The following is a 21,145-nucleotide window of genomic DNA, read 5'->3' as shown; positions in this document are numbered from 1 at the left end:
AGATGGTTGGATGGCAACACCGACTCAATGGACATGAGTTTGAGTAAACTCCAGGAGTTGGTGATGGACAGGGAAGCCTGGCGTGTTGCAGTCCATGGGGTCACAAAGAGTCGGACAGGACTGAGTGACTGAACTGAACTGAAAATTAAATTGGCTGAAAGACCTGCCGACTCTGGCTGGGTGAAGGTCCCCAGCAGGTCCATCTGTGTTGAGGCAACCTGGCTGGTACCTGGGGGTGGGAGTAGTGACCTGGATCCGGGCCTGTGTTGCTCACCCACTTTGCTCTGGTTGTAGTAGCCCCTCAGGGAGTTCAGGTTCACTCCGAAAGTCTGGGCAGTGTCCTTGATGCCCTGCATGTTCCAATCCCAATACTCCGGCCCCTCCTGCTCCATCCATAGAGCCCACACCTCCATCCTCGGATTCGGGTCATCGCTGTCAAACCACAGGAACTGCATATAGTCTACCACAGTGAGATTGATTCGTTTCTGTAGAACCAAACAGGCAATGGGAGTGAGAATTGGAACAGCATCAGGAGAATCCATGTGGGAAGGCCCAACATATTACAACACAGGCAGGGTTATAACACTGATAACTCTTTACATGTTAACAGAAATAATGTTTTTTTAAATGAGAAAGAACCATTTCCCCAAATAAGCAAGGTAGTGAGAAGAATAAATCTTTTATTTTTACATTTTTGCAAGTCTCTTGTCTCAGAAAAAACTGGCCTAAAACTCAACATTCAAAAAATGAGGATTATGGCATCCGGTCCCATCACTTCATGGCAAATAGATGGGAAACAGTGGAAACAGTGGCTGACTTTATTTTCTTGGGCTCCAAAATCACTGTGGATGGTGACTGCAGCCATGAAATTGAAAGACGCTTGCTCCTTGCAAGAGCTATGACAAATCTAGACTGCATATTAAAAAGCAGAGACATTACTCTGCCAACAAAAGTCCATATAGTCAAAGCTACGGTTTTTCCAGTGGTCAGGTATGGATGTGAGACTTGGACCATAAATAAGGCTGAGTGCTGAAGCATTGATGCTTTTGAACTGTAGTGTTGGAGAAGACTCTTGAGAGTCCCTTGGACTGCAAGGAGAGCCAACCAGTCCACCCTAAAGAAAATCAGTCCTGAATATTCATCGGAAGGACTGATCCTGAAGCTGAAACTCCAATACTTTGGCCACCTGATGCGAAGAACTGACTCATTTGAAAAGACCCTGATGCTGGGAAAGATTGAAGGTAGGAGGAGAAGGGGATGACAGAGGATGAGATGGTTGGATGGCATCACCAACTCAATGAACATGAGTTTGAGCAAGCTCCGGGAAGCCTGGCATGCTGCAGTCCATGGGGTTGCAAAGAGTCAGACATGACTTAGTGACTGAACTGTCTGTCTCATTAGAACATCATTGGATTTTTGTATTTGCTTCTGCATTTAAATTGTTATTTTGATTAAAATAAAAGTAAAGTAGTATTTTTACTAACCTTAGTAGATAATTGTCTCTGATTATCTGAATGTCTCTGATTATTTCAGCTATTCAACTCTGATACTGAAAATTACACAATTGGTAGTTTCTCAGGGTTTGAGGGTTTTTGTTTCTTTCTTTTATCAAGTGAACCTGAAACAACACCATTGAATATTTTCTGTTTTGTTACATTAAAATCCACAGGCCTATCTTGGACATTGAATGGATCTTTTACTAATGCATGAGTTTTTAAAGTAATGTAGTGTTTCACTAAGTTATGTACAACCTAAGTTATGTACATCTTTCAGTGTTGATTCCTGTAAATCAACACTGGAATCAGACTATTTAAAAACTCATTATTTGTTTTAATATTACCATAGATCCCAAGAGAAAAGTTTGTCAGTACTAGAAACTCTCAGTCTTACAGTGATTGGACACACATTTTCCAGAAATCTGATTTTCTCTGGAGAGCTTACCTTTTATCAAGGGAAGTACTGTGAATTGTCATCTGTCAGTTATTTTCTTGAATGGAGATGCTCATGTTCATTTTCAAGAAAATGTCCGCCAAATGTCCAAGTCTAAACAGCCATAATTCTGGGTCATTATTTCCTTCAAGTAAAAATGGCATTCCATTAAAAAAAAAAGGCTAGTTCAGCTCATAAAAATTATTTTCCTTGGGACATAGTACTTTGGAATGTTGCAGAAATGCTTGTATATATCTTGTGTGTGTATATATATATATATATATATATCTCCATGTCATTGTGTAAGATATTTTTAAAAAGCAGATTGTGGATAATAATTTAGTACAGATAATAATTTTTAACGCTTTAACCAGGATGTTTAAAGTGATACTGCTTTGATTTTTTTTTTCAGTGTGAAAGTAGGTGGTGGTGAAGAATAAATAACTATTGCAGTTTGGTACCATAGCTTCCATTCTTGTTGAGTTTTACCTCAGTGCAAATGTCAATATAGTGCAAAGGCAAATACTGTCTAAGAAATGTTGTGAAACTAGTTTTGACCTTATGATTCAAGATATGATCGTGAAAGGGTCTCATTGAATTCAAGGGTTCCACAGACCAAACTGTGAGAACTGCTATTGTGAGTAATTGCTATTCTGATCTTCCCAGGTGATACCGTGGTAGAGAATCCACTTGCCAGTGAAGGAGATGCAAGAGACGTGGGTTCCATCCCTGGGTCAGGAAGATCCACTGAAGTGGGAAATGGCAACCTGCTCCAGTATTCTTGCCTGGGAACTCCGATGGACAGAGGAGCCTAGTGTGCTACAGTCCATGGGGTCTCAGAGTTGAACAGGACTCAGTGAATAAACAACAACACACCACCTGACCTTTCAAGCCTGGAAGGCAGCCTCCTTTTCTCAGCCCAGAGAGCTATGACCCCAGCATCCTGCCTCTTCTTCCCATTTGTGAACCTGATAGACAGGCCACCTCTAAATCCTGAAATCAAATGTCCTAGACCCAAATCTAATTTCTAGCCCCATTGATGACCCAGGAGTTCGGGGTCTTCTCCAGTCAGGGGAGGCTCCTCAGAGTCCCACAGGCTGCAGCTAAGCCATGCCACCAGCTCATTCTGGATCTAAGACTGGGAGTTGGAGGACTTCACCACCTAAGAACTCCTCCACCAGATCAAGGCGTCCCTCAGGAGTACGAGTCTGTGGAGGCAGCTGGTGGTCTGGCTGTCTGTTCTCGGAGCTTGTGGCCACAAGTGAGGGCGCTGTGGAGCTGTCTGTCTGCTTGGCTGCCAGGCTGGGGTAAACTAGTGAGTAGCTCCTCCTCCTTCTAACACAGTCTCCTCCTCATCCCTTACCAGGAACTGCCTGCGTTTCCTGCCCCAGTCTCAGCTTTAAGGATGTGTTCAATCATCAACAAATATTTTGGGGGCATCTACTATGTGCCAGGCACAATTCTAGTCAGGGTATTTAAACCAACTCAAATTCCTGCCTTGATCCACTTACACTCTGATGGAAGACCTGGTAATAAACAGCAAGGCCCTTGAAGTAATGATCAGGGTACCATAAAGCGGTGAGTGATTTAGAGAAAGAGAACAACCAGCAGGAGCTGGCTGTAATTTTAAATACAAGGGAGGCTTTCCTCAGAGATGACATTTAAGCTAAGCCCTAAAGGAGGTGAGGAGTGTCCTTGAATTATTGGGAGGAAGAATGTTCCAGGATCACCGTCTGCCCACACTTGGGGCTCTACTAGGCAAACACTGAGGCTGCAGCAGGAACTGGAGTGGGCAGACTTCAAGAAGGACTTTCTGTAGAGGAATGTGGGGATCTAAGTTTGTATACCTCATGCCCTCCTCCTGTTTGTGCTTGGAGATTCATGAAACCCTCAAGGTTAGAGGAGGAAGAAGGGCCTGTGAGTGGAGCAAAGTGGGGATAGGCAGGAGAAAACTAAGGTGGGGTCCTGCCCCAACTCCGTGCTCATCCTCTCCTGAGTCCAGTGTAAGGTGGACCCGGGGACACTGATTGGCCTCTAAAAACTGGCCACCCAATGGGAGTGAGAACTAGGGCCGCGTCACCAGTGTCCAGGCAGGAGGGCTCGACACAAGTTGTGAGAGAGAAAGTGAAACTCGGGAGACGGGGAATCCCCAGCACGAGCGTCCCCACCCCAGACACCATCTTTGACTCAGACCCTGAGAGCCTCGCGCCCTGGGGCACCTGGGACTTTGTCCTGATTGCTCCCCTCCTGCACCGAGAGCTCTTTGTCATGCTTACTCTTATAGTCCTGACCCAGTCTCAGTCCTTAGTGAGGACCTCAAGGATAATTTTATGTGGCCAATTTATCGTTATTTTCCATACAAGAATACTACAGTTAAAATTTTTTGTTAGCTTATTTATAATAATGTTAATAACCCATGAGTTTAATGTGAACAAGGACTATTTCCCAGAATAGATAAGGTAGTGAGAAGAGTGGAGCTTTTTACATTTTTATGTTTTTGCAAGTCTCTTTCTTGTCTGTCTCATCAGACCACCACTGGATTTTCAGATTTCCTTCTGCACTGAATCCACTATTTTGATTGAAGTCTCTGAGGATCAAAAGGCCTATACAAATGTAGGAGTAGTATTTTTAATAATCTTTTCAGATAATTGTGGATGTTCATCTTTCTTACAAAACTAAAACTATACAAGTGGTAGTTTCTAAAATGTTATTTTCAAAGTGGACCTGAGAGAATATCATTGACTATTTCTTATTCTGTTACATTAAAATCCATAAGCAACTAAAGATCCCACATGCCACAGTGAAGCCCTAGTGCAGCCAAATAAATAATAAATAGCTAAAATAAATATTAATAAAATAAAATGAGTACAACAAAAGTAAGATATATATTCCAGGGAAAATGGAAATATCCACTTATCCACATATCCACTTTAGAAAAGCAAAGTCGATATGTGTATGTGTATAACAGATTCATTTTGCTGTATACCTGAAACTAACACAACACTGTAAATTAACTAAATTCTAATAAAAATTATAAAATAAAAAACAAAAAATAGAAAATGAAAAAGTTTTAGTAACTATATAATCCAATCTTCTTCTTTTCTATTTACTTTCTCACAATGTATTTATTGATTTATTTTTGGCTCCAGCGGGTCTTCCTTGCTGCATCTGAGCTTTCTCTAGTTGCAGTGAGCAGGGGCTACTCTCTAGCTGCAGTGCTTGGGCTTCTCCTTGCGGTGGCTTCTCTTATGGAGTACTGGCTCTAGGGCGTGTGGGCTTAGTAGTTGTGGTGCACGGGTTTAATTGCCCCTTGGCATGTGGAATCTTTCCTGACCAAGGATCGAACCCCTGCACTGGCAGGTGGATTCTTAACCACTGGACCACCAGAGAAACCTTTAACAATTTCATTGAGGTATAATTGCTATACAAAAAATTGCACATATTTAATATGTATAATTTGATGAGTTTGTACATGTGCAAACACCTATGAAAATATCACCAGAATCAAGGTAATAAAGATATCTGTCACCTCCAAAAAAAAAAAAGAAAGAACAAAAAGAAATTGTAGTCTACTAAATGCTCAGTCGTGACTAGCTTTTCCATCATTATAATAATACAAATATTGGACATTGAGCTAATCAAAATTACAAAAATGATAGATTTATAATTATAAATTGGGAAGATGGGATATGTGAAAGAAAAACCAATTAACTACAAATGGTACATAAAACTGAAAACCAGAAAGGAGTGTTATAGGTATGCTTTTAAGAGACATAGAAGAAATAGAGAATCAGCTGAAGGCGCTAAAACAATTGGTCTCTGATATTCAAGAGATGGGGGACATCCATCTTGATTTCAAGTCTTGTAGAAGTATTTTATTTCTTAAAATTTTGTGCATAGATCCACTAACTAAAAATAAAAAGACAAGCCAGTAGGTGAGAGAGTGGACTTTGGACTCAGGAACTGTTCCGTAAGAAGAGTCCTAGACATTGAGCAGTAGTTGGAAGGAAACTGGACATAGAGTGGTGGATGTTTATGGCAGGATTTTGTTTGAATTTATTTATTTATGTTTGATTAATTTTAATGAGAGGAATTGCAGCATGTTTGTGTGCAGGACTGAGGGAGCCAGTAGAGAGTGGGAAACTGATGACACAGGGAAGGATGGAATCAGGTCCTGTGCCCACGCTGAGGGGAGGCCTTAGATGTGGGGGGGGGCGTCCATCATCACTGTGGAAGGTAAGGGTACAGGTGCAAGTGTGGGAATGCGGGGGGAGGAGGATGGACTGAGTATTATTTTCTGAGTGGAAAGCTCACCATTAAGAACAGGGAGTAGGGAGGCAGTGGAGGGTTTGAGGAGGGAGGGAGGGATGAGAACTAGCCTTCTCAGGAGATGTGAGAGTGAGCTGATGGGAAAATGGCATCAGGGGAGTGCAGGCTGGAGGCCACTGAGGTCTGGGCTCATCAGCTTAGAGAATGAATGTTTCAGCAGGAAGATGTGTAATAAACTAAAAGAAAATGCAACCAAATTTCACTGGGTGTAAGGATTACAGGGTTTTTTTACTTTGTCATTCATCACTCTCAACACTTTATTAGTTGTTTCACAGTGAATTATACATTAGATCATATATCATACATTGCACGTATACTGTACATTGCACATATATCGTGTGTGTGGGGGTGTGTGTATGTGTGTTCAGTCACCTCAGTCGTGCTCAATGCTTTACAACCTTATGGACCATAGCCTGTCAGGCTCCTCTGTCCATGGGATTCTCCAGGCAAGAATACTGGAGTGGGTTGTCATGCCCTCCTCCAGACGGGGAGGCTCCTGGAGAAGTGAGGAGAGGGAGGAAACAGTGATATCATGGGATGGAGGCCATGGGAGTGGAGGGCGAGGAACCGGGGGGGGGGGTAGGGTCACTTAGTGGACTCGTGTGCAAGGGGCATCCCAACTCAGGGATAGATCCTGCATCTCTTACATCTCCTGCACTGGCAGGCAGATTCTTTGCCATTAGGACCACCTGGGAAGCTAAGAGATATGCAAAAATACTCAAGAATATACAAAATAAATAATTCATATTCTCCCCTGCATCCTCCAGTCACTCAAGTCCTCTAGTCAGATATCAAGACAGTTAGCAATTTCTAAATTTTCTCACTAGAAAAATATAACTATGCATTAATATATATTGCTATGTCAGTAATAGACCTCAGGCCACTGGAGAAATTATTGACAAATTTACATATCTAGTAAAGGACTTATATTAGAATATCATAGAACACTTAAACTCAACAATATGAAAACAAATAACTCAATTAAAATTGAGGAAAAAATAAAAATGAGGAAAAGTCTGAACAGACATCTCATCAAAGATGGTATCTCAATGAAAATATATAGGGAAAGATGCTCACTGTCACATGTTATTTGGACATGCAAAGAAAACCAGCAATGATACATCCTCACACCCCTATTAGAGTAGCTATAATCCAAGAACCTGTGATGCCGAGTATTGATCAGGACGTGGAGCAGCAGAAACCCACGCTCACTGGGGCAGGAATAGGAAGCAGCACAGCCGCTAGAAATGAGAGTCAGCAGTTTCTTATGAAGCTTATGGATGGAAGCTGTCCATCCAGGCTACTAATCAATCTAGTATTTCTCTAACTCATTTGAAAACTTAGTTTTGCACATAACCCTGCACACCAATGTTTATAGCAGAAAGCCCTTTAAAAATTACGTATTTATTTATTGGCTGCACTAGATCTTCGCTGCTGCGCTCAGGCTTTCTCTAGTTGCGGAGAGCAGGAGCCACTCTTCACTGCAGTGCTCGGACTTATCGCAGTGACTTCTCTTGTCGTGGAACACAGGCTGTAGGTTCACGAGTTTCAGTAGGTGCATCACTTGGACTCAGTAGTTGTGGCGCATGGATGCCTGGGCTTTAGTTGCAAGTGGAATATTCCCAGACCAGGGATCAAACTCGTGTCCCCTGCCTTGGCAGGGGCATTCGTATCCACTATACCACCAGGGAAGTACTAGCAGAGCACTCTTTAAGTGTGCGCTGCACATTGCGACTTCCTTCTACAGACTGCAGTATGGAAAGTGGGGAAGTAAAAACGAAAGGTCCCAAGGAGATAGCTGGGGAATGCTACCCTGGCCAGACGATGAGCTGAACTTAATAGTGATAATAGAGATGCCTCTGAAGGCATCTCCATCCCCCATTGCTGCTGTCCAGCCTGCAAGGCAGCCATTTCCCCAGGCTGTGCTGAACAGGAGAGAGTAGAGTGGCGGCGCTCCCATGTGGCCACAGAGCTGGCGAGAAGAGACCGGAGCTCCCCTTTGACCTCCTTAGCAGGGACCTGCCCAGGATCTCCCTTCCAGTGGGTCAGGGCCCCATCCAGCATCAAGTTCAGAGTCCGAGTTGTTTTCCCAACATACACTCTGACACAGACATTTTTATCCCCATTAAATGACCAAGGACTTTGGCTTCAGGGAGCAGCCAATCTTCAGGCTATAACAGCTGGTTTCCAGGTCCAGGAGGGACCCCACAAACATACTGGGTGCCCTCAATGTCCTGGAATCAGTCCTTGAACCCCAAGTTCCTGTCACTTGTTCCTGTTGCTTCCTTCAGGGAATCAACTCGGGATTCTTCATCCTAGGATGAGATGAAAGAGAGGGAGGAAGAGGAGGAGATCCCCAAGGTAATGGCCTGTGGAGACGGGGAGGCTCCTGGAGAAGTGAGGAGAGGGAGGAAACAGTGATATCATGGGATGGAGGCCATGGGAGTGGAGGGCGAGGAACCAGAGAGGGGGGTAGGGTCACTTAGTGGACTCGTGTGCAAGGAGGTGGGGTCTGTGCAGGGAGAGGCACAGGGGCTTCTGGCCTGGGTGCTGGTAAAAGCCCTATTTTCCACCAGGATGATAATTGCATAGGTGTCAGTTCGATATTATTGCTTGGAAATTATACTTACAGTTTAGGTATTTTCCTGTCCTTACAGGTATGGTATAACGCAAATACGCATGGAAGAGGGGAAAAGAGAAAAGCAAAGAGGGGAGGTGATTAAAGGAATTCCTCTCTTCCAGAGCAAGACCTCCCCCAACTCCTTCACCAGCCCCCCTTAGGCTGGGGTGCAGGGAGAACCATGGCAGGGAGAGGAAGGAGAGCAAGGTCCGTGCAGCCCTAGGGGAGTCCCCCTGGCCCTGACTCCCAGGTTGCCAGAGTCCCACTAAGACATCACAGCCGCATCCAAGTCTGTCCTCATGTCACAGTGCTGGGCTACTTGGATACTGTCTCTTTATTTTCTAAGACAGTGGGAATCACTGCGTCAAAAACAGTGGCCCCAGGGCAGCAGAAAAGGAGCTGCCCAGCTGATGGTCAGATAGGTCACTCTTGGAGCACAGAGAGGGGGACATGGGGTGGAGCCTGGAGTCTGTAGTGAGCCCTGGAGATGGGCCGTGAGTCTCAGCCCATGGGTCTGTCCAGCATTTTCCCTGTTCTCAATTAGTCAGGAGAGGTAACCCAAGAGAAGGAGGACAGCCACCTCTAGAGTGATCATTTCCTTGTGCCCAGTTGCTCAGTCGTGTCCTACTCTTTGCCACACTGTGGACTGTAGCCCTCCAGGCTCTTCTGTCCATGGGATTTCCAAGGCAAGGATACTGGAGTGGGTTGCCATTTCCTCCTCCAGGGGATTTTCCCGACCCAGAGATTGAACCCATATCTCCTGCATCTCCTGCATTGGCAGGTGGATTTTTCATCACTGAACCATCAGGGAAGCACTGGATGATCACGTGTTGCTTTTAAAATAATGTTTCTTGCCACAAGTTTGTGAATAAAGATACCTCAGTGGAGGTGAGTGGCTCTAAAGGAAAGAACCATCTGCCGCAGGAGAATGGACAGCTGGTGTCCATCAGTCTGAGTTTCATCATCCTCTCCACCCCTCCGCCCCCAGGGCAGCTGGCCCAGTCTGGGATCTCATTGCTATCTGGGACTTATGTTCCAATATTGAAGATGATGTAACCACCTCTGCTTCATGCCAACCTTTAGAATATCTCTTATAAATAGTACTAGAAAACAAATGATCACTTTGAGACATCAGTTTGGTTGTTAAAACCATTATCAAAACACAGATCAGATCAGATCAGTTGCTCGGTCGTGTCCGACTCTTTGCGACCCCATGAATTGCAGCACGCCAGGCCTCCCTGTCCATCACCAACTCCTGGAGTTCACTCAGACGCATGTCCATCAAGTCAGTGATGCCATCCAGCCATCTCATCCTCTGTCGTCCCCTTCTCCTCCTGCCCCCAATCCCTCCCAGCATCAGAGTCTTTTCCAATGAATCAACTCTTCGCATGAGGTGGCCAAAGTACTGGAGTTTCAGCTTCAGCATCATTCCTTCCAAGGAAATCCCAGGGCTGATCTCCTTCAGAATGGACTGGTTGGATCTCCTTGCAGTCCAAGGGACTCTCAAGAGTCTTCTCCAACACCACAGTTCAAAAGCAGCAATTCTTCGGCGCTCAGCCTTCTTCACAGTCCAACTCTCACATCCATACATGACCACAGGAAAAACCATAGCCTTGACTAAACGGACCTTTGTTGGCAAAGTAATGTCTCTGCTTTTGAATATGCTATCTAGGTTGGTCATAACTTTCCTTCCAAGGAGTGAGCGTCTTTTAATTTCATGGCTGCAGGCAGGGAAGAAATCATCGAATTGTGCCGAAGAGACTGAGAACCACTGCTTTAGTGTTAGACCATATGAGATGAAAGGAGGGTATCAGTCTAAGTGGGAAATTCCAGACCCTGACTAGGGAGGGCATGCGTGGTGACTGGCCCTTTGAAGAGAGAGATGCTGCATAAGCCCATTGTCTGAGTGCCCAGAAGAGATGGGCCTACCAGGCTAGACTGAGAGGAGGTAACAGCAGGAGGAACCCCCCGGTCAGCTCATCTGTGCAGGACACTGGAGTCACCCAGCTCCATGTTCTGAACATTCCAGAGGCTCCAAATGATTGTGCTGCTCATACCCAGCACAGACTCTGCTCTAACCCACCTCCGGCAACGTGATCCCTGCAGGACTGTTGTAAATGACCCCCGGTTGTCCTTCCTATGGGGAACAAGTATCCTATGGACACTGTAGCCTGAAGAACACTGTACAGTGTTTCCTCACTGTGCCGTGTCCACTGCAAAGCCTAAGCTGTTCACTGGGGTTGGCTTAACCAGCACTGGGTTCTTTCATTCACTGGACATTTCTGCCGCCCTGTGAACTTGAATGAAAAAGGCGAAATACTCACTCTCAAGTAGCTCTGAGGATTTGATCATGGAGGTAAGGACATAGGCAAGTAGTTAAGAGCTTGTAGGAGCTGGGGGTTGTCAGAGACCAAGGTCAGTGGAGCAAGAGACGGACAACACTGTACTTCAAAGGAGCAGCAGGAGCTCTGGGTTATGTCTTAGGGTTTGATTCATTGATTTCAGAAGAGTCTTCTTTTTTCACCGCAAGAGAGTAATTTTTAAAATATACAAAGAGGGACTTCCCTGGTGGTACAGTGGATAAGAATCTGCCTGCTAATGCAATAGGCATGGGTTCGATCTCTGGTCCAGGAAGATTTCACATGTGGCAGAGCAACTAAGCCCCTGATCCACAACTACTGAGCCCTCGCTCTAAAGCCTGTGCTCCGAAACCAGAGAAGCCACTACAAGAAGCCCCCGCTCAACTAGAGAAAGCCCATGCACAGCAACGAACACTCAGGACAGCCATAAGTAAATAAATAAAAAAAAAAGAGAGAGAGGGATTGCTATTCTTTCAGGAGAAAACTTAAATGCATCTTATTCTCTGTGTTACAAGAGGAAGAGTAATGGGACTATAGATTATATCTGAAAGAATTTGAGAATCCCAAATTTTTGAGAAGAGCTCTGAGTGGGGATGACATTTTGAGAAAGATGGTTTTAGAGCAGTGCTTCTGAAATGTTAAGATGTAAGCAATTGCCTCAAGGGCTTGTTAAAACATAGATCCTGATTTTCTAAACTGTGCAGTAGTCCTGAGAACTTTGGAAATGATCTGTCTAGCCCCCCAAGAAAGTCTAAGAGTCCAATATCCTTCACTTGAAGTGTCCAAGTTTGGAAACTCCGTGATTTTCCTTCCTGACATTTAATCGCCCTTATGTGTTATGCTGCCTTTTTCCTTATTTACTAATTCACAGACCCAGGAATATTCATACTTCTAATAGGAGGGCTGGTAGAGCTAGATGTCAGGACAGAGCTCCACAGGGGGAAGGTGTGGAGCTGAGGATGAATTGACAGGGCAGGAATCTTCCCTGGGGGCACCTACCTGACGGGAGGAGGGAGAATGGATTCTACTCCACAGACAGTGAGAGAGAGAGTTAGGACTGTGTTTGGTTGTGGTGCTTTTGCTTTTAGGCCCAGATAGCTGAGAAATCTTTGGGTTCTGGCTACTCAAAGTGTGGTCCAGGGAGCAGCAGCAAGAGCTCCCTGTGGGAGTTTCATAGCAATGCAGGGTCTCGGGACCAGTGCACAATTTAGAGAATGAGGATCTGAATTGTAACAAGCCCTTGAGATAATTGCTTCCATCTTAACATTCCAGAAGCCCTGCTCTACAGCTGTCTTTCTCAAAATGCCATCCCTAAACACTCAGAACTCTTCTCAAAAAGAAAATTCTCAAGCTCTGCCCGACTTGATGCAGTACTGCGTTGGGTTCTCTGTGGGTAGACAGAGAATCTGCATTTTCAATAAGTACCCTAGGTTCTTGTGCACATTGATGTCTGAAGACCACTGGAGGCAATTACATGGAGGCAATCTGGGCGGGGTGGGAGATGTGGGCTGGAAATGGTATGACGACATGTAGCAACCACAACATGTAGCATCCTGCTGTGTTGGGAGCAGTGGGGGTGGGATGGGGAATCCCGTAGATACAGTGAAGGAAACAGAGCTTTGTCTGTCCTCCAGAATCCCAGGGGTGTGGTGGCAGGGAGGCTGCCACATCTGCCCCCTCACTGCTGACCAATAAATCATGGAAACCCTTGACCATTGTGATTAGAATCTCATTTCTCTTCAGGGTCTCATAAAAGGCCGTGTCTGTCTCAGGGATACAGCAGTACCCCTGTTTCCTCGAGGCCAAAGAATGGGACTAATTTCCCTGTAAAAGATCCCGAAGAGTAAAAATGGTACCCTCTTTATCTGCAATAGTGAAGGTCACCTGCCCCTTCCTGATATTGAAAGTCACCTCTATCATTGGGGAATTTTCATCAGAGTCGGTTTGGTTTTGAGGGTGTGAGAGTTCACTCAGTACTGTCCCCCGGTGACCCTACAGCCCAGATCCCCTCCTTCTGGCAGTGGGAGATCCTTCCCTTTCTTCCATTTGACTCTAGAGCCACCCCCAGGATGCAGTCTACCCAACGTGAAGATGCCACCCTCCAGGGGTGGTCCCAGAGGAGAAGCCGTACTGAACCAGCACATAGGGGTCGGTGGTAAATCCCTTAGGAGGAGCAGATGGTCCTAGCACAGAGCCCCTCATAGCCACATGTTCCCCATTCTCGGACACAGTAGTTTTAAGTGAGCAATGTCCTGGTTCAGGACCACTTGCACAGCTAGAGAAAGCATCTAATGGTCAGAGCTCCACTGGGTTGGAATAGGAGACCCAGATCCTACCACTCACTAGACTCAAGAGCCAATCCCTTCAGCCATCTGTTCCTCAGTTTCCTCTTGCACAGGATGGGAGAAGTCATTATTATTATTAATGATATTATGAAAAGAACTTAAATGTCCATGTCATCCTACAGTTTACAAAACACACATTTAAGGCTCTTGACAACTTAAATGTGATGTGGCAAAGAGAGAAAGTGTTACTTCTCTTTTAAGGGCAGGAGGGTGCATCTCAGGAAGGTGAGGTGTTTGTGTCCAGTCACTTGGTACCTGAGACAGAAGAGCAGCTCCAATGTGATCACTGGAGGATGACCTATTTTTTCCTATTTCCTGCATTCTCCTCACAAGGAAAGGGAACTTCCAGATATCTTTATGCTTTAATTTTCTTTATTCACTTTCAGTGGTTGCTGCTGTAGAAGCCATTTCTAAGTGAGGAGGTTGCCCTAGCCTGTAGTTCACGAAGACTCTACTATGCTTTGGCCTCTCTCTGGATTGATGGCCATGGCCCCTCAGAGAAATAGAAAATCATCATTTGCTTTCAAAAGCTTAAGTCTCAATTATTATTTCCTCCAGCAGAGAATCTCAAACTTTCTTCACTCTGCTATTTTAAGCACAATTGCTCCCCCAACACAGACTGTTGAGACTTTTTCATATTTCATTCACAAATACACATTGAACTTGTATAGAAGGAAATAGGGCTGTTTGCATGGACTGTGATCCCTCAATAGGGCCTTAGCTTTGTGCACATAGGCCTTACCCTGGGTCACTTTTTCTAGCAGATCTGCTCGTGTTCCCAAGGTGAACTGTCCTGAAACTCATGCCAATTGTTGTAAGAACAGATTATATGACTTACAACATGCAGAACTCCTGAAGACTGGGGTATCCTTTTGATATCTAATCTTGATTCCTCATATTCTCTCTAAATTAATAACCTTTTGTGAAGAGGATTGAACTGGGACAATATGAAATAAAACCTGCTACTAGACTGCCACCTCTTAGTGTTATTCTCACCCATCACTTAAAACTCTATGATCAAATATCTTACACTCAACAGCGACCAGGAATAGACTCTTCTCAGACAAACCTGTATCTTCTGGTGGCCTGACTCTGGCTCCATTGGGTCTCACCTTTTTCTGTGAGGAAATGAAACAGAAAGAAGAGAGTCTTCCGCTTTTTTCCTAGGACCCTCAGGCTTTGTCCTTCCTTGAGGAGCAATGAAAAGTGCAGTGGACTGGGAGTCAGCAGTCCTGGGTTTCCATCCACATTCTGCCACAGACCAACCTTCATGGCCGTTAAGAATCTATTTACTTCATCTGTACACGTGAGTTTAGAATGATTTTTAAGCACAAGCTCTAGACCCTAACATTTCCTGGCAGTCATGACTTTCTGTAGCTCCACCCTCCTTATTTGGTGTGATTTTCTCAAGACTGAACAGACCAGGAAGCTGTCAGGTGTGTCAGGCACACATGCTTCAGTGCGGCCATCACCAGTCCCAACAGCAACATGTGGCTGCAGTAACATGAGCACTGCCCGCGGTCGGCCCCTGAGGAGAGAGCTGATCAGCAGTGTTTGAAGTCAGGCCTGGCCTCTCTGCCATTCCACTGCTCACACTCATGCCAGAAGCTCAAGTTGGGGTGAGAGTGTGTGACTCATGTTCCCTTCTTAGTCAGCCTCATGGGCCCCACTGTCTTACAAATATCCTTCTATTATTTATTTATGGTTGTGCTAGGTCTTCTTTGCTGGGCACAGGCTTTCTCTAGTTTGGGTGAGTGGGGGCTACTGTTAATATGGTGCATGGGCTTCTTATTACAGTGCCTTCTCTTGTTGCAGAGCACAGGTTCTAGGCATGCAGACTTCAGTAGTTGCGGTGTGTGGCCTCAGTAGCTGTGGCCCACAGGCTCAGTTTTTCTGAGGCATGTGGAATCTTCCTAGAGCAGGGATTGAACCCATTTCCCTGTATTGACACTTGGGTTCTTAACCATTGACCTACCAGGAAGTCTGCAAACATCCTTCTATAAATCTCTCTCTTCCAGCTCCTCATTTTAGCCAAGATAATTGAAGCAGCACCCTGTCCATCCTCATTCCATAACCCTGAGAGTGAGTGGACACAGGGCCCGTCATCAGAAATGATACCCTGGGCTTCCCGGGCTGTGGTTATTAGGCTCAGGCTGGTCCGTGCTTAGTGCTCAGAGGGAGATGGCTCTCGGCCCCTGCCCTGTACCTCTTCTATATAACTTCTATCGCTCCCAGGCCTTGGACATGAAGGCCCTTCTGGGAGGGAGAGAACAGTGTTTGAACACAGGCTGCCTCCACGTGCTGCCCTGTGGTTCTCTCCCAGGCTTGCTGGTGACACTGCCTGCCCTGCTTCTGACTGACCCACGTGTCCTCTGGATGCTGGACCCTAGGGTTGGAGAAGCAGCGTGTGGGGCACAGAGAGCACAGACCCCCAATCAAAACAGAAACAAGACCGAGGCTAGGACTGTTGTCTGGCTAACAGTCTATATGAGCTGTGTGACCTCAATGCATGTGTTGTTCTTCCTGAGTATCAATTTCCTGTGCATAAATACATGTTAGAGAATCTACCCTGGGTGCATTACTGTTAAGGGGATGTGAAATTATGAATGAAAAGACCTGCCCCACAACAGTTACAGAGTAATTTTTAAGTCACATACACTGGACACATGAAGGCGTCATTAATTCAGTACTGTCATGATGACCCCAAACTTCCTCATAGTCTTCTTGTAAGTTCTTTTCCTGGTTAGCCTTCTAGGCAGATCTTAGTCACATTTATTATACTTAGAAATATACTGGACATGATTGTCTTATCCTTCTATCGGGTTGGATTCCCTCATCTTTTGGCTGGAAAATATCAGAGAAGAAATCATATACTGACTGAGTTTCAGCAATATGACAATTCTTCAGTTTTCTAATCTCACAGAAGTTTAAAAAAAATGATCTAGTTTTAAATAATGGAATCAAAATCCACGGAAGTAAAGAGGACAGTTTTTCGCTCAACAGCTACAAGCTCTTTTCCGTTACTCTCTGCAAATGGCTCTCAGGGATCCTTAGGACCTCAGGAAAGCCCTTCTCTGCTGGGCCTGTGGAGAGTTAAGGAGAATGCCATAAAGTGGGGTTGAGGGGAAAGGGGCTAGAGAAGTTTCCCTGCTCCTTTACTTAGAGTGGGAAGGAGAAGGCGCCTCATCATTCTATATCAGGGGTAAATTCACTCTCTTTAGCTATAGTGGGCTTCACCTTGGTGTCCTGGATGTTTTTCCTGGGGCTAAAACCATTCCCCGGGTTGCCTGGTATTGCTCCAACATGTGACATGGCCTGTGGAAGAAGAAATGGAGGCCTGATCACCATGGAGTAAGAATTTAGCCAAAAAAGGCAGAAGGAGCAGACATCTGGCCTGGAGCTGGCCTTGCCACTAGGTGACCCATTACAGGCAACTTCCTGATCAGTCGGCTCATAAGGTGGACTGGTTTTTGTCGTCCTTACTGGATCATTTTGAAAAATTGTAAAGTGCAATCCTGCCTCCAATTGTACTTTTTCCGATCCTAAAATATGATGCTGTGAAAGTGCTACACTCAATATGCCAGCAAATTTGGAAAACAGCAGTGACCACAGGACTGGAAAAGGTCAGTTTTTATTCTAATCCCAAAGAAAGGCAATGCCAAAGAATGTTCAAACTACTGCACAATTGCACTCATCTCACACATTAGTGAAGTAATGCTCAAAATTCTCCAAGCTAGGTTTCAACAGTACATGAACTGAGAACTTCCAGATGTTCAAGTTAGATTTTAAAAAGGCAGAGGAACCAGAGATCAAATTGCCAATATCTGTTGGGTCATAGAAAAAGCAAGAGAATTCCAGAGAAACATCTTCTTCTGTATCATTGACTACACCAAAGCCTTTGATTGTGTGGATAACAACAAACTGGAAAATTCTGAAAGAGATGAGAGTACCAGACCACCTTACCTGTCTCCTGAGAAACCTGTATGCAGGCGAAGAAGCAACAGTTAGAGCCAGATATGGAACAATGGATGGGTTTCAAATTGGGAAAGGAATACATTAAGGCTGTACATTGTCACCTGCTTATTTAACTTATATGCAGAGTACATCATGTGAAATGCCGGGCTGGATGCAGCACAAGCTGGAATCAAGACTGTGAGGAGAAATATCAATAACCTCAGATATGCAGATGACACTAACCTTATGACAGAAAGTGAAGAGGAAGTAAAGAGCCTCTTGATGAAGGTGAAAGAGGAGAGTGAAAAAGTTGACTTAAAACTCAACATTCAGAAGACTAAGATCATGGCATCTGGTCCTATCACTTGATGGCAAATAGACGGGGAGACAATGGAAACAATGACAGAATTTATTTTCTTGAGCTCCAAAATCATTGCAGATGGTGACTGCAGCCATGAAATTAAAAGGTACTTGCTCCTTGGAAGAAAAGCTATGACCAACTTGGACAGCATATTAAAAAGCTGAGACATTACTTTGCTGACAAAGGTCTGTATAGTCAAAACTGTGATTTTTCCAGTAGTCATGTATGGATGTGAGAATTGGACCATAAAGAAAGCTGAGGGCTAAAGAATTGATGCTTTTGAACTGTGATGTTGAAGAAGATTCTTGAGAGTCCCTTGGACTTCACGGAGATCAAACCAGTCAATCTTAAAGGAAATCAACCCTGAATATTCATTGGAAGGACTGATGCTGAAGCTGAATCTCCAATACTTTGGCCACCTGATGCATAGAGTCAACTTATTGGAAAAGACCTTGATGCTGGGCAAGATTGAAGGCAGGAGTAGAAGGGGTCGACAGAGGATGAGATGGTTGAATGGCATCACCAACTCGATGGACATGAGTTTGAGCAAGCTCTGGGAGCTGGTGATGGTCAGGGAAGCCTGACATGCTGCAGTCCATGGGGTTGCAAAGAGTCAGACACGACTGAGTACATGAACAACAACCGATGCTAGTAAGGTCATGCTTAAAATCCTGCATGCTGGGCCTCAGAATAATGTGAATCAAGAACTTCAGATGTCCAAGCTGGGTTTAGAAAAGGCAGAGGAGCCAGAGATCAAATTGCCAACATTTGCTGGATCGTAGAGAAAGCAAGGGAATTCCAGAAAAAAATCTACCTCTGTTTCATTGACTACACTAAAGCCTTTGACTGCATGGGTCATGACATGCTGTTGAAAGCTCTGTTGTCACTGTGTTGTACTCTTTTCTCAATCCTGAACCACTCTGTTGTTATACAAGGGTTCTAACTGTTGCTTCTTGACCCACATACAGGTTTTTCAGGAGATAGATAAAGTGGTCTTGTACTCCCATCTCTTTAAGAGCTTTCCACAGAAAGATTTTCTCTTCTTGGGCTCTAAAATCACTGCACATGGTGACTGCAGCCATAAAATCAGAAGATGATTACTTCTTGGCAGGAAAGCTATGACCAACCTAGCCAGTGTGTTGAAAAGCAGAGACATCACTCTGCCGACAAACGTCCCTATAGTCAAGGCTATGATATTCCCAGTGGTCACATACATTTGTGAGAGCTGAATCATAAAGAAGGCAGAAAGCCAAAGGATTGATGCCTTCAGACTGTGGTGCTGCAGAAGACTCCTGAGAGTCCCTTGGACAGCAAGGAGATCAAATCAGTCAGGAAATCAACCCTGAATACTCACTGGAAGGGCGGATGCTGAAGATGAAACACCGGTATTTTGGTCACCTTATGTGAACAGCCAACTCATTGGAAAAGTCCCTGATGTTGGGAAAGATTGAGAGCAGAAGGAAAAGAGAGTGTCAGAGGATGAGATGGGTGGATGGCATTACCAATGCATCGAACATGAACTTGGGCAAACTCCAAGAGATGGTGAGGGACAAGGAGGCCTGGAGTGCTACAGTCCATGGGATCACAAAGAGTCAGACATGACTGGGCGACTGAACAATGTAGCACTTGTTAGAAGAACTTTATTGAAATATAATTCACCCACTGAAAAGAATCAATTTTAGCATATTCCCAGAGAGATGTGACCATATCCACAACCAATTTTGGAAGGTTTTCTTCACCCAGAAGCATTTTTAGAATGTTGTTATCCAGGTACCAACTTCCCAGGTGGCTCAGTGGTAAAGAATCTGCCTGCAATGCAGGAGAATCAGGAGACATGGGTTCAATCCCTGGGTTGGGAAATCCCCTGGTAAAGAAAATGGCAACTCACTCAAGTGTTCTTGGAAAATTGCATGAACAGAGGAGTCTTGCAGGCTACAGACTGAAGGGTCACAAAGAGTCAGACATGAATGAGAGACTGAGCATGCAAGCAAGCATTGAGGTACCAATTTATTCCTGGGAAGTCAGCCCCTATTTCCCTTCAACATTCCCCTCATCTCTAGACAAACACTAATCTACTTTTGGTCTAAATGGATTTTCTTATAAATCCTATATAAAATCCAACAATTAATATGATCTTTTATTCTTGTTTTCTTTTGCAGAGCATAATGTATTCAAGGCTCACCCATGCTGGGCATCCATGTACTAGACATCTGTACTTCCTTCTTTTCATTTTCAAATAATTTTCCAATGCAGGTTTATACAGCTTTTATTTATTCATTCATGAAGGGATGGAGATTTGAGTTATTTCTGCTGTTTGGCTATCATGATTAATGCTGCTGCGAGTGTCACATATAAACTTTTGTGTGGACAGATGTTTTAATTTTTCCCAGGTAAATATCTAGGAATGGAATTTATTTATGAGTCATAGAGTAACACTAGGTTCAAACTTAGAAGAACTTCCAGATTGTTTTCCAAAGTGGCAGCACCTTTTTATATTCCCACCAGCAGGTTCCATGGTTCCAAATTCTTCACATCCTTTCTAAGGATATGAATCTTGGTTTCTGGATTTTCACAGAGAGGATGTCCTTTATGCTCTCCAGGCAAATAAACTCTGGGTTACATTTCCTATTACAGCTCCTAAGCTTGAACAAACCAAAGGTAAGATTTTTCCAGATTTGGCTAATGCCCTAAGCATGAAAACAAATTTTCCCTCTGAAATATGGCCCACATTTATAGTTTGGCCTACACATTTATTCTCTTGATACTGTACTTTATGGAAGCTTTTTATACCTAATCTATTATTTTTATTTGTTTTCACTGAACAAGGAAGACTTTAAACCAGGCCAACCATGTTACTGAAAATGGACTCACTAGGCCTATTTTTTCAATCCTGCGATTTTTCTGGCACCAGGGTAGTCACCAGAATACAAGTCCGCCTTAATCAATGATACTTCATCTCCTCTGTGAGCCAGTGCTGGTTTGTGAAATGTTTGCTATCAGCTCACAATAAGAAACAAACAGACATTTAAAGTGAGTGTAAGCAAGTAAACTTCTACTTTATCCTGACCCAGACTGGAATTGCCAAGAAAAAGATGAGCATTTTTATCGTATCACTGGATCTGCTAAGACTGATGGATTATTAGTTCTCCATGGGCCAGAAATTATAGCTTGGTTTCTAAACTAGTATTTTTAAAAGATGTTTGTGTGGTTCACATGTAAAATAATCAATATTATAGATACTTTCTCC

The 21,145-nt window shown here is 44.3% G+C and overlaps 1 pseudogene; it reads right to left on the bottom strand.

Moving 5' to 3' along the window:
* The window catches only part of LOC129647194 (BOLA class I histocompatibility antigen, alpha chain BL3-7-like), a 47,477-nt pseudogene that overhangs the window by 19,838 nt on the left and 6,494 nt on the right, over positions 1-21,145 (bottom strand).

This window comes from Bubalus kerabau, chromosome 3 (genome assembly GCF_029407905.1).
Source record: "Bubalus kerabau isolate K-KA32 ecotype Philippines breed swamp buffalo chromosome 3, PCC_UOA_SB_1v2, whole genome shotgun sequence".
NCBI lineage: Eukaryota > Metazoa > Chordata > Mammalia > Artiodactyla > Bovidae > Bubalus > Bubalus kerabau.
This window is presented reverse-complemented; position numbering and strand designations above follow the sequence as displayed.